The 13,173-nt window shown below is 36.8% G+C and overlaps 1 long non-coding RNA gene across 1 annotated transcript in view; it reads right to left on the minus strand.

Moving 5' to 3' along the window:
• Nucleotides 1-2,072: 2,072 nt before the first annotated feature.
• The window catches only part of LOC106029177 (uncharacterized), an 88,569-nt gene continuing 77,468 nt past the window's right edge, over nt 2,073-13,173 (minus strand). Inside the window, exon 3 of the long non-coding RNA XR_001202846.2 lies at nt 2,073-2,251. This is a non-coding gene — a long non-coding RNA (uncharacterized LOC106029177). The remainder of the gene's footprint in view (nt 2,252-13,173) is intronic.

A 13,173-nucleotide genomic window follows, 5' to 3' on the forward strand; every position in this document is an offset into this window, starting at 1 on the left:
TATAAAAGATGTTTGTGGTGTTTTATGGTCTTTATTATTTTCTTGTATTCATTTTTGGTTTATTCTGCCTTTTAGTTTTAATTTCTTAAGGAAAGATATGAGCAAATTTCATAACTTTCTTCTTTTCTAACAAATGTATTGGGATTAAAAAAATAAAAGATGTTTGTGGGTTTACTAGGTTTTTTAACCCACAAGAAAATGGACTCAGGCCATCATGATCAATTTTCTTTAGGAGACAATTATGATGAAGATAAAGTGAGGTCAAAAGCCCCCCATTTTTGCCATCACTCATCTCCACTTTTATTTATTGTCCCCTCTGGTTTTGATTAGCATGTTGAAAACCAGAGCTACACACATTTTTATCCACACTCGAACTGCTACCCTGATTTCAGTTCTAAGTTACAAAATTTAATCTAAATCTTAGAGAGGAAGCTGCATACTGTGCCTTTAAATTATAGTTTACAGATTTCCTCTGGTTGATTCCAGGAATTGTGTTGGGAGGGGTCCTGGGAATTAAAAACAAATTACCACCTCCCTTCCTTAAAAGGATCTAAAAACATCTGAAGCAAAACTTGTAAAATGCCATTTTCACATCATCCTAACTGAGAAGAATTGCAAGGGAACATCTCCTCCATCTCCCTGGCAACTGCATGTAACTAATGGCATACAAAAAGAAGGGTCTCTTATTCTTCAAGATCACTGGAAAGACATTTCACAATTCCTGCTGGTCACCTGTTTCAAAATATAAGAGCAGGATGCCAGGAAAATCTTTCTCACATTCAAATACCAGTTCTTTTTTCAATTCAGAACCTTTGGGTAATTAAAGTATAACATTTCAGTACTGGAAGAGGTTTTAAATACCAGTTGGTCTAGAGGTTACAACTGGTGACCCAGGGATTCAGACATATTTTACTAAGACCACAGAAAGTTTAATTTCTGAGCTTTTGTATTAGTTGCCAATACTTAGATACTGAGATAGTTCCTTTTTTCAAAATACTAATACCTAGTATATCTGCAAAATGGTATGACCCTACTACCCATGACATCAAGCAAATACGACAGCATTCTTCTTTACATAGGAGTTGTACAGGAATTAAAATAAACTCTCCAATTTATCAGAGAATTAAGTCCTACCTACTATATTTATCCCAAATAAATAGCTCTGTTGGCGTATAAGTCTGTGATCCCTGATTTTTAATGATGAAAAACTGACTTGACTAAAATGACCACTTCGTCATCGGCTCATACCTGGTCCAGTGGGCTTCCTCTGCAGAGCACTGCTTTTACACCTAGCTACACTGATCTGGAACAGCCAAAGAAGAAAATGACATGAAGTGGGGAGACATCATTGAAAGGTTTTTGCCCCAGATGGAACACTGTAGCTGGTAAAGCCTGGGAAGTGGAACCAAGGGGCTCTATCTTGAGGTCACTTTTCCCGCCCCTAGGCAATTTACCTGTGGTGAATACCAATGGGCTATCTGTGCATCACTAATGCCCCCTAGGCACCACCCCAAACCTAAGCTACATGTATGCCTCCACACCATGTGTCTGGTGGAGAGAATGCCAGACTCCGGAGGGTCATGGGGTCTTTCCCCACATTCTTAAAATAAAGATCTTTTTTATTTCATATTTCTTATCTTTTCAGCCATGCCAAAATCCTATCAGATGGTTCCCTTCTCTGCCGAAAATTCTATCAATCATAAAAGTCAAAGCCTGTAACTTCCATAGGTCTTATCAGTCTTTATTGTCCTAGGTCAACTCTAGTATGCTAATGGAACTGTTGCCATTGGAACACGAAGGAAGACTGTTGGCTGACACCTAGTAAATGGCAAGGGAAAGTTCCATGGGAAGATGGGAAGACTTCCAAAAAATCCAGTTCCATTTCTATAGTGAGATGATCAGATGATGATGATGATGATGATGATGATGATGATGATGATGATCTGTTTGAGGGGTAGTTATCAATATCCTTAATGGAGAAAAAGCCATAAAAAGAAGGACTTACAGAAAATATGAAGGTTTAAGGAGAATTGTGCCTAGCAAGACAACAAAAATGATTTCAATCTAGAGCATGGTTTATAACAGTTTATTAAAATCAAAAGTCAATTTGGTAATAATAAAAGTTAAATGGTGTATTTCTCAGGAAATTGCTCATACCAGTTCTTTGGTACTCTGGGGACACAATCTAAACCAGTTCAAATCTCTGAAGAAGGTGTGATCAGCCGCAAAGAGTAGGAACTTATTAACCCTCCTGCAACAAGAAAAAAGAAATAGTTTGAACATGAAAGCAGCATTTACTGTTTCAAAGTTACTGGTCACTGAAGTTGGTTTAAGCTCTGAATACACTAGCTATAATGTCATCAACACAGCCAAAGGATTAAGTGGATCATTCACCATGGCTGATTGTTTCCACCCAGTTAGAGCAAACTTCTGAATTGGCTTCTGGCTGTGAATGTGGCTCAGTCTAGGGAAAAGAGTCCAAAAGTATTTCAATTTCTTTCCTGTAGCTTTCCACTCATTGCCAAGAAGATCAGGGGGTGGGGGACAAGTGCTTCTTCTTATGAGTAGAAAACTGGGTAGAGCTTGAGATACTCTAGTTCAGTTGGAATTCGGAGTTCAGATCCCATTTCTATGAAGAAAACATTAATAATTACAATCATAGCTTTTACTAGCAGGAAACAAAAACTGAGCCAGGGGGTGTTTTTGGTGGCCTTAGCAGTGCTACAAAACAAACTGATTAGCACCCATTCCCGTGGAGCCTACCAGCATAAAGAAATTGCATGTCCCACTTGCTCATTCCTCCTAAAACTTTGAAAACTTAGAGGTAAATTCAAAACATCTGGAAGAGTCAGTCTGGTACTAACTGATCTAAATAAAATCATAGAGTGTTGATTTTTTTCATCCTTTTTGATCTTGGCTGGATCCCAGAAGAGTTGCCTATGTAGAGATTTTTTTTTCTGAATGTAAAGGCTTTACTAGACAAGAGAAATCTCATATTTGAAGATGAAAAATGAGAACAATATTATACATCACTTGAAAAATAGCATGTGCTTATATAATTAGTAATATGCAAAAAACCTTCTAAGTATATTTCTACATCTGTTCTTACATAAAATTATATTGATTATTGATTAAATACATGTGAAGAAAACCTAAAACCTTTAGAAGAAATTATAGCATATCTTAAAACCTTGGCATAGGAAAGAATATTTTTGGTCTATAAATAAAAATAAGTTAAAAGGAACAACTTCAAAGAAAATTAATAAACTACCTACATAAAAATAAATCTAAAACTACCTATATTAAAATAAATCTAAAATGTACAAAAAACTATCATAAAAATTAAAAACCTATGCAATGACTTGCAGAATAAATTTACAAGCATATAACAAAGTATTACTGTAATAAATATAACAGAATTCTAAAAAGTAATAAGAAAAAAACATGAAAAGGTCTCAATGCATGTAATCAGAGTCCTAAAGGAAAGGAGAAAGATATTAGGATAAAGATATTTTTGTACAATTATAACCAATAAATTTGCAAAATTTGGTAAAAACAAATTCAAGGTGCTCAGTAATTTCCAAATCTAAATTTGACAAGTTCAAAAAAGACCTGGCTACTCACACCCTAATTAAACTCTTTAAAACTATAAAGAATAAATTTTGAAAGCAATTAAAAATTATATAGTACAAATAGGTGAAAAATGATTAAAATGACAATAGCTTCCCATCAGGAACCATGAAGAAACAAAGACATTACATGGGGGAAAAAAACCAAGGCTTATCAGCTGAAAATTTTATACCCAGCTAAAGTATCCTGCAGGAATAAAGATAAAATAAAATTATTTTCAAATAAAGGAATTTTAAAATACATTGCAAGCAAAACTCCCCTATAAAAGATGCTGAAGGAAATTCTTCAGGCAACAAGAATAAGAACTAGAGAGAAACTCATATCTTCAGGGAAGAATACAGTATTCAAGAGAGTGAGCATCTGGTGTGTAAGGCATAGTTCATATACACCAGGACACCTGAGACATGGGAATATTATAAGGAATATGACTTAAGAAACTTTCAGAGCTAACTAGGATAGATGACCAAGAAGGGAAGAAAATGAATAGACTACAACCCCACATGATTGGACTTTGAGCTCAGGAAAAGCCTTAGCTCTCTTCTAAAGATCTCACACAGGTAATACCTTTTGTTAGTTTATATTGACTATTAATGATTAGAGACTTTAATAACATCTGTTAAATTCCTGCACAGCTGTACCTAGATCAGTGTTTGAATAACTGGAACTGTTATCAGCTTTGCCAGTTTGACACACTAAAACCACCTCTGGATTAAAATAAAACTCTTCTAATTCCAACATGGCTGATTAGAGAAAGAGGTGCATTGGAAAAGTTCCCAGGAAAGACACCAGATAATGCAGCTATTCTGAAACCAAGGAATCAGACACACCCAGAAATGAACCTGAAAGACAAATACTCTAGATCAAACCATTATCTCAATTGTAGAAAAAGGGAATTTCAACAACCGGTTCCTCAGCTCTCTCGCCCCATCCAAACATACCCTTTATCCAGCAAACATACCATCTTAGGAGGGTTTCTAAGAGTTTGAGAGGAGACAGCACTGCAGAAGCCAGACTCCTGGAATAGTCCCTCTATATATGCTCCTCCCCACCTGGAAGAGAAAACCCTACCTGGAGCTAACTGTGGGGAAGGCCACAGGGAAGTAAAGGACTGCAACATAGAAAGGGAAAGTGGAAAAGCAACACAAATCAATCAGTCCCTCCCCTCATCATCCTCCCCAAAATTGGGCAACATGAGTCCTTGTAACATCCTGCCCACCATCACCACCCAGCATCTAGAAGGGAAGTTCCCCATCCTTGGTAGAGAGAGCCTTAATACCATGAACAGAGGGTGGTACAGAGCTCACTGCAAGGGAGCCAAGAATCACATCCTAGAGACACAAAGGAAGAGGAAAGACTCAGTGGAACTGGACCAGATTGGGTGCTTTCATATTGCTTCTCCAGACACTGGAAATTCTGAAACAGCATGAAATCCTGCCCGCCACCCACTGTCCTATTCAGGCAAAAGAGGCCTTCTGTTGAGCCTAGAGACTTCACCAAGTTCCAGGAGTTAGAAAGTGAAGCTCTTGAGACAGGAACCAGTGATGGATAAAGTTTTTTGATGGTGAAGGAACAGAAAAAGTCACCTGGGGCAGAGGGCTTTTGATGATACAGCAGGCAGGAGGCTCTTGGGAGGAGAGTGTAGAGATGATAGCAGGAATGTCCTGAAATAAGGGAAGTAGGAGTTGTAGATCACTGGTAGAAGTTGATGGGGAACTGGGTGTTAAGTGAACCACATTCTCTTCTTTCCAAATTAATTAAGGTGATCAGATTTAGGGAAAGAGACAAAAGTCAGCAATGGACCAAACTCAAAGCATGACTTGGAACCAAGAGACAAATTCAGAGAGATTGATACCCCTCACCAATCGCAGGCAGGCAGTTAATCAGTCCACAGGGAAAAACTGACTTGGCTGTCTGCAATCCAACTGTGACTATAGAATGAAGGGAACTGTGTGGACATTGGCTGTATGGTACAGCAGCCGGGGTGGAGGTGTTTGTTTCTTTGAGTTGTTGCCTGTTTGAGGTTTTCTTTATTTTTCTATCATTTGGATCTTGTTTCTTTAATAATATCTTTCATTTTCCTTTTTAAGCTTTTTCTTTATCCTGCTCTTTCTAGTCTTTCTTTTCTTTTCTCTTTGTAAGTTTCTTCCCTCTTCTTTCACATCAGTGAAAAGCAAAAATTCACTTATGGGAGGTAAACTTATTATGACTACAGCAGACTTTTCAACACAAACTTTAAAGGCCAGGAAAGCTTGGAATGAAGTGCTTTAAGCACTTAAGTTTCAACCCAGGCAAACATCCTATAAAAGTGTTGGAGAAATCCTTCAAAATTGTTGGAGAAATAGGAATATTCAATAAAAAACAACATCTTAAAAAATTCCCACTAGACAAAAAAAAAAAAAAAAAAGCAGGGGCTGGGGATTTAGCTCAGCGGCATAAGTGCCTGTCTTGCAAGCAGGTAGTCATGAGTTCGATCCCTGGTACCGATAAAATAGAAAAAGACAAAAAAAAAAAAAAAAAAAAAAAAGAAAGAAAGAAAGAAAGAAAGAAATTCCCACTAAATTAGCACTTTAAAAATTTTTCAAGGATAACTTAGATAAAGACAATAACACTAAAACGTATAATAGAAAGAATATATCAAAAAAGGAAAAATAAAAGAATTAATAACAACAAAAAATAATGCAACACAGTTATGTCAATACCTTTCAGTAGTAATTCTCAGTATAAATGTCCTCAACTTCCCAATTAAAAGACATGGATTGGCAGACTAATAAAATACACAAATTGGCACTAATAATTAAAACACATAGATTGGCAAACTGAATGGTTTACTGCAAACATGTCACACACCTAACCCAAAAAGAAATTCACAAACTGCAAGTTAAAGGTTGGGAAACAATATTCCACACATCTGGACCCACAAAGCAAACAGGCATAGCAAACTTATTCTCAGACTTCAAACCAAAACTGATCAGAAGAGGCAAAGAGGATCATGACATATTAAAAGACCAAATTCAATAAGAAGAGATAACAATAGTAAATAAATTTGCACTGAATACTGGTACACCCAGCTGTATGTAACAAACTCTATTAGACAAAAAAGATCAAATGAACATCAACATGATCATAGTGGGATATCTTAATACCCTACTCTCTCACAAAGAGAAAATCAACTAAACAATCTACAAAGAAATATCAAGGCTGCATCATACCTTCAAACAAATGGGTTTAATAAATAGCTGTAAAGTCTTCTGCCCTACTATAACAAAATACACATTCTTCTCAGCACCACATGGAGCATTCTTCAAAATAGACTGCATTCCAGCTTTTTAATGTTTATTTAAAGAAACTTTATAAAAGAATTGAAATTATTTTGTGCATACTATCAGATAATAGCACACTAAAGTTAAAAATCAATGGCAAATTTACAAACACCTGGATATTAAATAACATACTTCTGAGTATGCAATGAGTCACAGAATCAATCAAGGAAGAAATTAAGCAGTTCCTAGAATCAAAAGACAAAAGTAGCACAACATGGTAAAAAAAATGATAACAGTCCTAAGATCAAATTTATTGTTGCAAATGCTTACATTAGAAAAACAGAGATAGCTCAAATTAATAAACAGTAATGTACCCCTAGGTCCAAGAAAAACAAGAGGAGTCTAAACTCAAACCCAGTATAAGGAAGGAAATCATAAATATCAGAGCAGAAATTAATAAAATTGAAACAAAAATACAAAGAATCAATGAATTGAGCTGACTCTTCAGAATAATAAACAACATGGAAAAAATCTATAGTCAAAGGTTCCAAAAGAAGGAAAGAAAATGTCCATATCAATGAAATTAGAAGTGAATAATCCAAAATCAAAACAGACACTGCTGGAATCCATGAAGTTATCAGTAACTATTTCAATAGCCTGTACTTAAACAAAGTAGACAGATCCCTGGACACATATGAACTATAAAACGTAAATCAAGAAGACATAAAATCCTGCACAATTCAGTAAAAGGCAATGAAATTAAGGTAATTTTAAAATTCTATCCACTAAGAGAGGGCTGAGACTGGATGGATTGACTGCTGAACTCTTAAAGAATTCAGAGAAGATATTATGTCATTACCCGTTCAAATCATTAGTGAAATCGAAAGGGAAGGAATACATTCAAACTCATGCCTGTAAGCTAGCATTATCTTAGAGATTCCAACACCAGACAAAGCCCCAACTAATAAAGAAACTACCAACCAAAGTTCTTAACTTGTTGAATGCTCTATGTTCACATAGACCCAAAAATCCTCAGTGAAATACTGGCAAACACAATGCAATAAATCATCAGAGAATTCATGTGTTATGATCAAGTAGTCTTTATCCCAGGGGCACAAAGATAATTCAACATACCCAAATCAATAAAAGTAATACATCACACAAACAGAAACAAGAGCGAAAAATCAAATGATCATCTCAATAGATGCAAAAAAGTCTTTGACAAAATATAGCATCTATCCCTTCATGATAAAAAACCTACAGTAAATAGATATAAAAGGAGCTCATCTTAATCTTATAAAAGCCATTTATCATAAACCAACATCATATCAAATGAGGACAAGTTGAAACCATTCTATCTAAAATCAGGAACAAGACAAGGATCTCCACTATAACCATTCCAGTTGAATATAGTACTTGAAATTAGAGACAGACCAATTATTCAAAAGAAAGAAATGAAAGGGATACATATAAGAAAGGAAGATGTCAAATTATTATTTGCAGATAACATGAGTCTTTACACAGAAGATCCAAAAAATTCCACCAAAAGACTACTAGAATTAATAACCAAATTCAGAAATGTAGCAAGTTACAAAATCAATGCAAAAACCTATAGCATTTCTGTACAGCAGTAATGAACTCATTGAGAAATATTAGGGAAACTAAAGCTGTCAAATTGATCAAAACTGTTAGACAAATTTAATGCAATCCCAATCAAAATACCAAAAACATTCTTCACAGAACTGGAGAAAAAACCACCCTAAAATGTATACGGAATCAGAAGAGACCCAGAATACTAAAACCAGTCCTGGGCAAAAACAAAGTAGGAGGTATCACAATGCTAGATTTCAATTTATGTTACAAAGCTACAGTAAAACAGCACAGCACTGGCATGGAAATAGACATGTGAATCAGTGGAACAGAACAGAACAAAGAAACAACTCTGGGCACATGAAGTCAACTGATTTTTTACAAAGGAGCCAAAAGGATATGCTAGAGGAAGGACAGTCTTTTTCATAACTGAGTGCTAGAAAACTGGTAATAGTCATGCAGAAGATTGGACCTGGACCCATCTTTGTCACCATGTAACAAAACGAAATCAAAATGGATTAAAGGCATCCATATTAAAAAAGAAACTCTTCATCTGCTGGAAGATAAAATAGGTAAAACTCTTGAACACATAGGCATAGGAAAGAACTTTCTTAACAGAATCCTAATTGCATACGAAATAATATCAAGAATAAGCACATGGGATTATATCAAGTTAGAACCCTTCTGCACAGCATAGAAATCAAAGTGAAGAGACAGCCTACAAAGTGGGAAAAAATCTTCTACCTACTCCTCTAACAGAAGGCTATTATCTAGAATATAGAAAAAAATCCTCAAAATAAAAGTCTCAGTGAAAAAATGGGCCACTGAAATGAACTGACACATCTCAGAAAAAGTACAAATGGCCAATAAAGATTTGACAGGCTCTCAGTATCTGTTGTAGTCAGGGTCTGCAAGGAGAACAAGACAATACAGGATTCCATGTGGGAATGAAATGAAACATTTTTAAACCATTCTGCTCTTGAGGGATGTTCATTTTGTTTCTGGTCTTTCTTATTCCAGAGCTCCCAAGGGCACCCTTATTTGGTGCCCTGTGCACATATGTGTTTCCCTAGGCACAGGGTCTGGGTCCCATGGCAATATCGTGGGTGAGTTCCGCTGAAGACCTAGAGCTCACATCAATGCCTCCCACGAGTCCAACTGGAGGCCTAGAGCTTACCACAATGACTCATGCATGTCTGTTTCATGGGTCTGCGCTGGGAAGGCCCAACCAGCAGCAATGGAAGTTAGAAAGTCTATGCTCATGAGATGAAGGATCTGAGCTGGGAGGCTGAGGATTCTGCACTGGAGCCAGGAAGCAACACTCAAAGTGAGAATCAGAACTTCCCTGAATATTAACACAGTCACCCTCAGTGACAGTGAGGTCCTAAATCCTTCTGACTATGAGAACAGCCAAATTATGTCAGGAAAGAAGCTCAACAATCTCCTCCAGGAGAGAACCAACGACAAGAGAATCAATGACAGCAAGAAACAACACTTCCTCTCCTGATGTCCTTTTTATGCTGGCAACAATTCTCAGATGGGCCATCCTACACTCAGCACATCGCTGATTCAGTTCAGCTGGTGCTTAGGTTGAGCATCAGTTTTCAATCCACCATGACATCTCTGGCTATTAGAAAAATACAAATTATAGAATACTGAGATTCCATCTTACTCCACAAAGAATGGCTATCACTAACAAATTAAACAATAGCAAATACTGTTGAAGCTGCAGTGGAAAAGGCACTCATTTTTACATTGTTGGTAGGAATGTAAACTGGTGCAACCACTATGGAAATCAGTATGGAGATTCAGAAAAAAAACTCCCCGAACTAAAAATTCTATTCAACTCAGTTAACCTCCTTCCAGATATCTCCCTAAAAGAGTTTAAAGAAATCATTCCACAGTGGTATTTGCGTATCAATATTTACAGTAACACGACTCAGGCTAGGTAAATCTTGGAAGCAGACTGTTTGGAAGCAGCAGATAAAGAGAGCATTTAAAAATGTGGTACTTATACACAAGCAATACTACTTGTCCATTAAGAAGGGTAAATCCAGTCATGTGTAGGAAAGTGGATGCATCTTGAAATCATAATGGTAAGTGGAATAAATCAGATGCTTACGTATTACACGCCTTCTCTTATAGAAGAAATCCAAAATATAAACCATTTAAAAACAAAATAAAAGATAGACAACAGGAAACAGGGAAGTTAATCTTTAACAAAGGGGAAGGAGGTCTAGAAATGGGAAGGATAGGGAGAGAGAGGAGAGAAAGAAAAGTTTTTTAAAAAACAAGAAATATTAAATACATACACTCTCTCCCTAAGATGAATATTATATTATGTATTTCAAACATGTAGTAATAAAAAACAAACATTGTATGAGTAGCGCTTCTTTCTTTCCTCTTAAACTCTTTAAAATACCTTTAATAATTCCTTTCACTAAAAACTTAATATCAGTGAGGTTTGCTAGGCATATAAATATTATACAAAAATCATATAAAAGATAGAGGTATAAAGTAGAGAAATCTATAGAGTTGTTTGGTTTACATGAGTGATATTATTAACTCTTAGTAGCCTGTGAAGGTAGATAGATAGACAGACTACTCACACAGAAAAAAATAATCTGTAGCTTTAAGCCAATATAAATTAATTCATAATACTAAAACTAACCCAGTGTTCCAAATTAAGGCAGAAAAAAAGCAGGAGAACACAAAACAAATAGCTGTGTACCTAGCGGAACACACATGTGTACAGAGCACCTGTGTAAGGAGCAACGGAGTAAGAAAGACCAGCAACAAAATGAACATCTCTCAGGGGCAGAATAGTTTAAAAATGTTTCATTTTATTCCTACATGGAATCTTAAAAACAAGTAAATATGAAAAAACACATGTTCAATATAAATCAGTCCATCAAAGGTAAGCACAGAAACCAAGTAGCAGAATGCAAAAATGGTATCTTTTATTTAACACTTGGGGTATGACAAGATCACTATCTAATTTTAGGGACACAGAAGAGAGAATAGACAAATAGACCTGAGAATGATAAATACCATAATCCAATACCACTGTTTAAAAATTGGAAAATGAGTATAGATTTAAAAATTGGAAAATGAGTATAGATTGATCCAAGTAGTTTCAACCATATTAGCTATATTTATATTTTAGGCTGATTGGTGCCCAGAACTATCTGCACTAGAATACTTATTGCAAATAAGTTGAAAAATTTCATCATTTTAAAAACTAGAAAGGAACTGGAGTCTCAAACATGGCTGCCTGGCAAAAGATGGCATCTTGGGCCAGAATGCGTGTCCAGTCACCCGTGCTGGATGCCCTCAACTGTTCTGACCTCTGGCGGGGCGGGCCACTATTACAGCTACGATTAGGTGACTCATTGTAATTATGTTTTGTTGAAATTGAACTTATTGAAGCATGAATCATTCTGCCCAAGTCCTGCTTAATTGCTCCAAAACTGTGGATGCGAAGGATGGCAGAGCAGTTTCTCTTAAAGGTCATTATAGAAAGAGTGTGTGCACACCTATGCACACACAGGTACATGTCGCCATACTCCCCCCTGCAGAAATCCTGCAGCTAACCTGGCCTTTATTATGACACCAGATCAGCAGGAAATCTTTACACACTTAACTGTGGTTTCCTCTGCCTCCTTTTCCTATGCAGACTATGAGCAACTCAGCATTTGGCTTTTGGGCTCCCTGAGGATCCCTGTGCTTCAGACTGCAGACCCTTCAGGAGTTAGTGCCTCAAAGCTGCTTCCAACCCAACCCCCTACTGCTCAGAGGGAGATTTAAGGATGCCCTTGGAGCTCTGTGCCCCTGCAGAGCTGACTTTCAATCAACACGGGTTCTTCAAAATGCACACAGCAAACCCAGAGCTGCAGATGGGCACCTCCCACCCCGCCGTCCTGTGCAGTGAGGAGTGGAGTTGTGACAATTTTGGCATCTTCCACGCTGTGGCCTGCCTGCAGTCTCACATAGGGAAAGAGATGAGAGAGCCTTTCTTCTCTGTCTCTACCAGCACAGAGAGAGGAGAAGACCTCACACTGCAACTTTGTATGCAGGAAGTGAATGCTTCATATGCTTCAGTAGCACCACAGAAATGTCCTTCATGCACAACAGCCTAAGGATTGTGTGACAGAAAAACACTGGAGTCAGAACTTCTGAATTCAAGTCCTGTATTCATAGTCTGTTGCGGAAGTCACATCCTTTCAGGTTCTCAACTTCTTGAAATGTCAGTGGAATAAAACAAAAACATTTCTTATGAATTTGTATTGAGAGCAAGATTAAACATACCTGTACAGCTTGTGGTCCAGTTTCAGCACTTAATGGATGTTTTGTTATTGTACATGGTTGAACAAGAAGTATTTCGGATCCTTAAGGGCCTTAGTTTGGTTTTCTACCACAATGCATTATCAAGTCCTTGTCTTTTCTCTTAATTCTGCACAGTTTCATAGTGCAGCCTTCTATTCCTATTTTCTTTTTTCCAACTCTTGGTTTAGTATCACTCCCTGACCTAACAAATTTATTATTGATTGTATCACTTGGCATGCAAAGACAATAGCAGTCTTTCTATCTCCGAGCTTTAGGGTTACTCACTTATCAAACTCCAGCTTTCGGCCTTCCCCTGTGCATGGAGAAGCTGCATATGTAATAAACTCTTGCACTGCTGGTCACAATA

Source organism: Cavia porcellus, unplaced genomic scaffold, assembly GCF_034190915.1.
Source record: "Cavia porcellus strain 051 isolate PalLab524CR breed Dunkin Hartley unplaced genomic scaffold, mCavPor4.1 scaffold_26, whole genome shotgun sequence".
Lineage (NCBI taxonomy): Eukaryota > Metazoa > Chordata > Mammalia > Rodentia > Caviidae > Cavia > Cavia porcellus.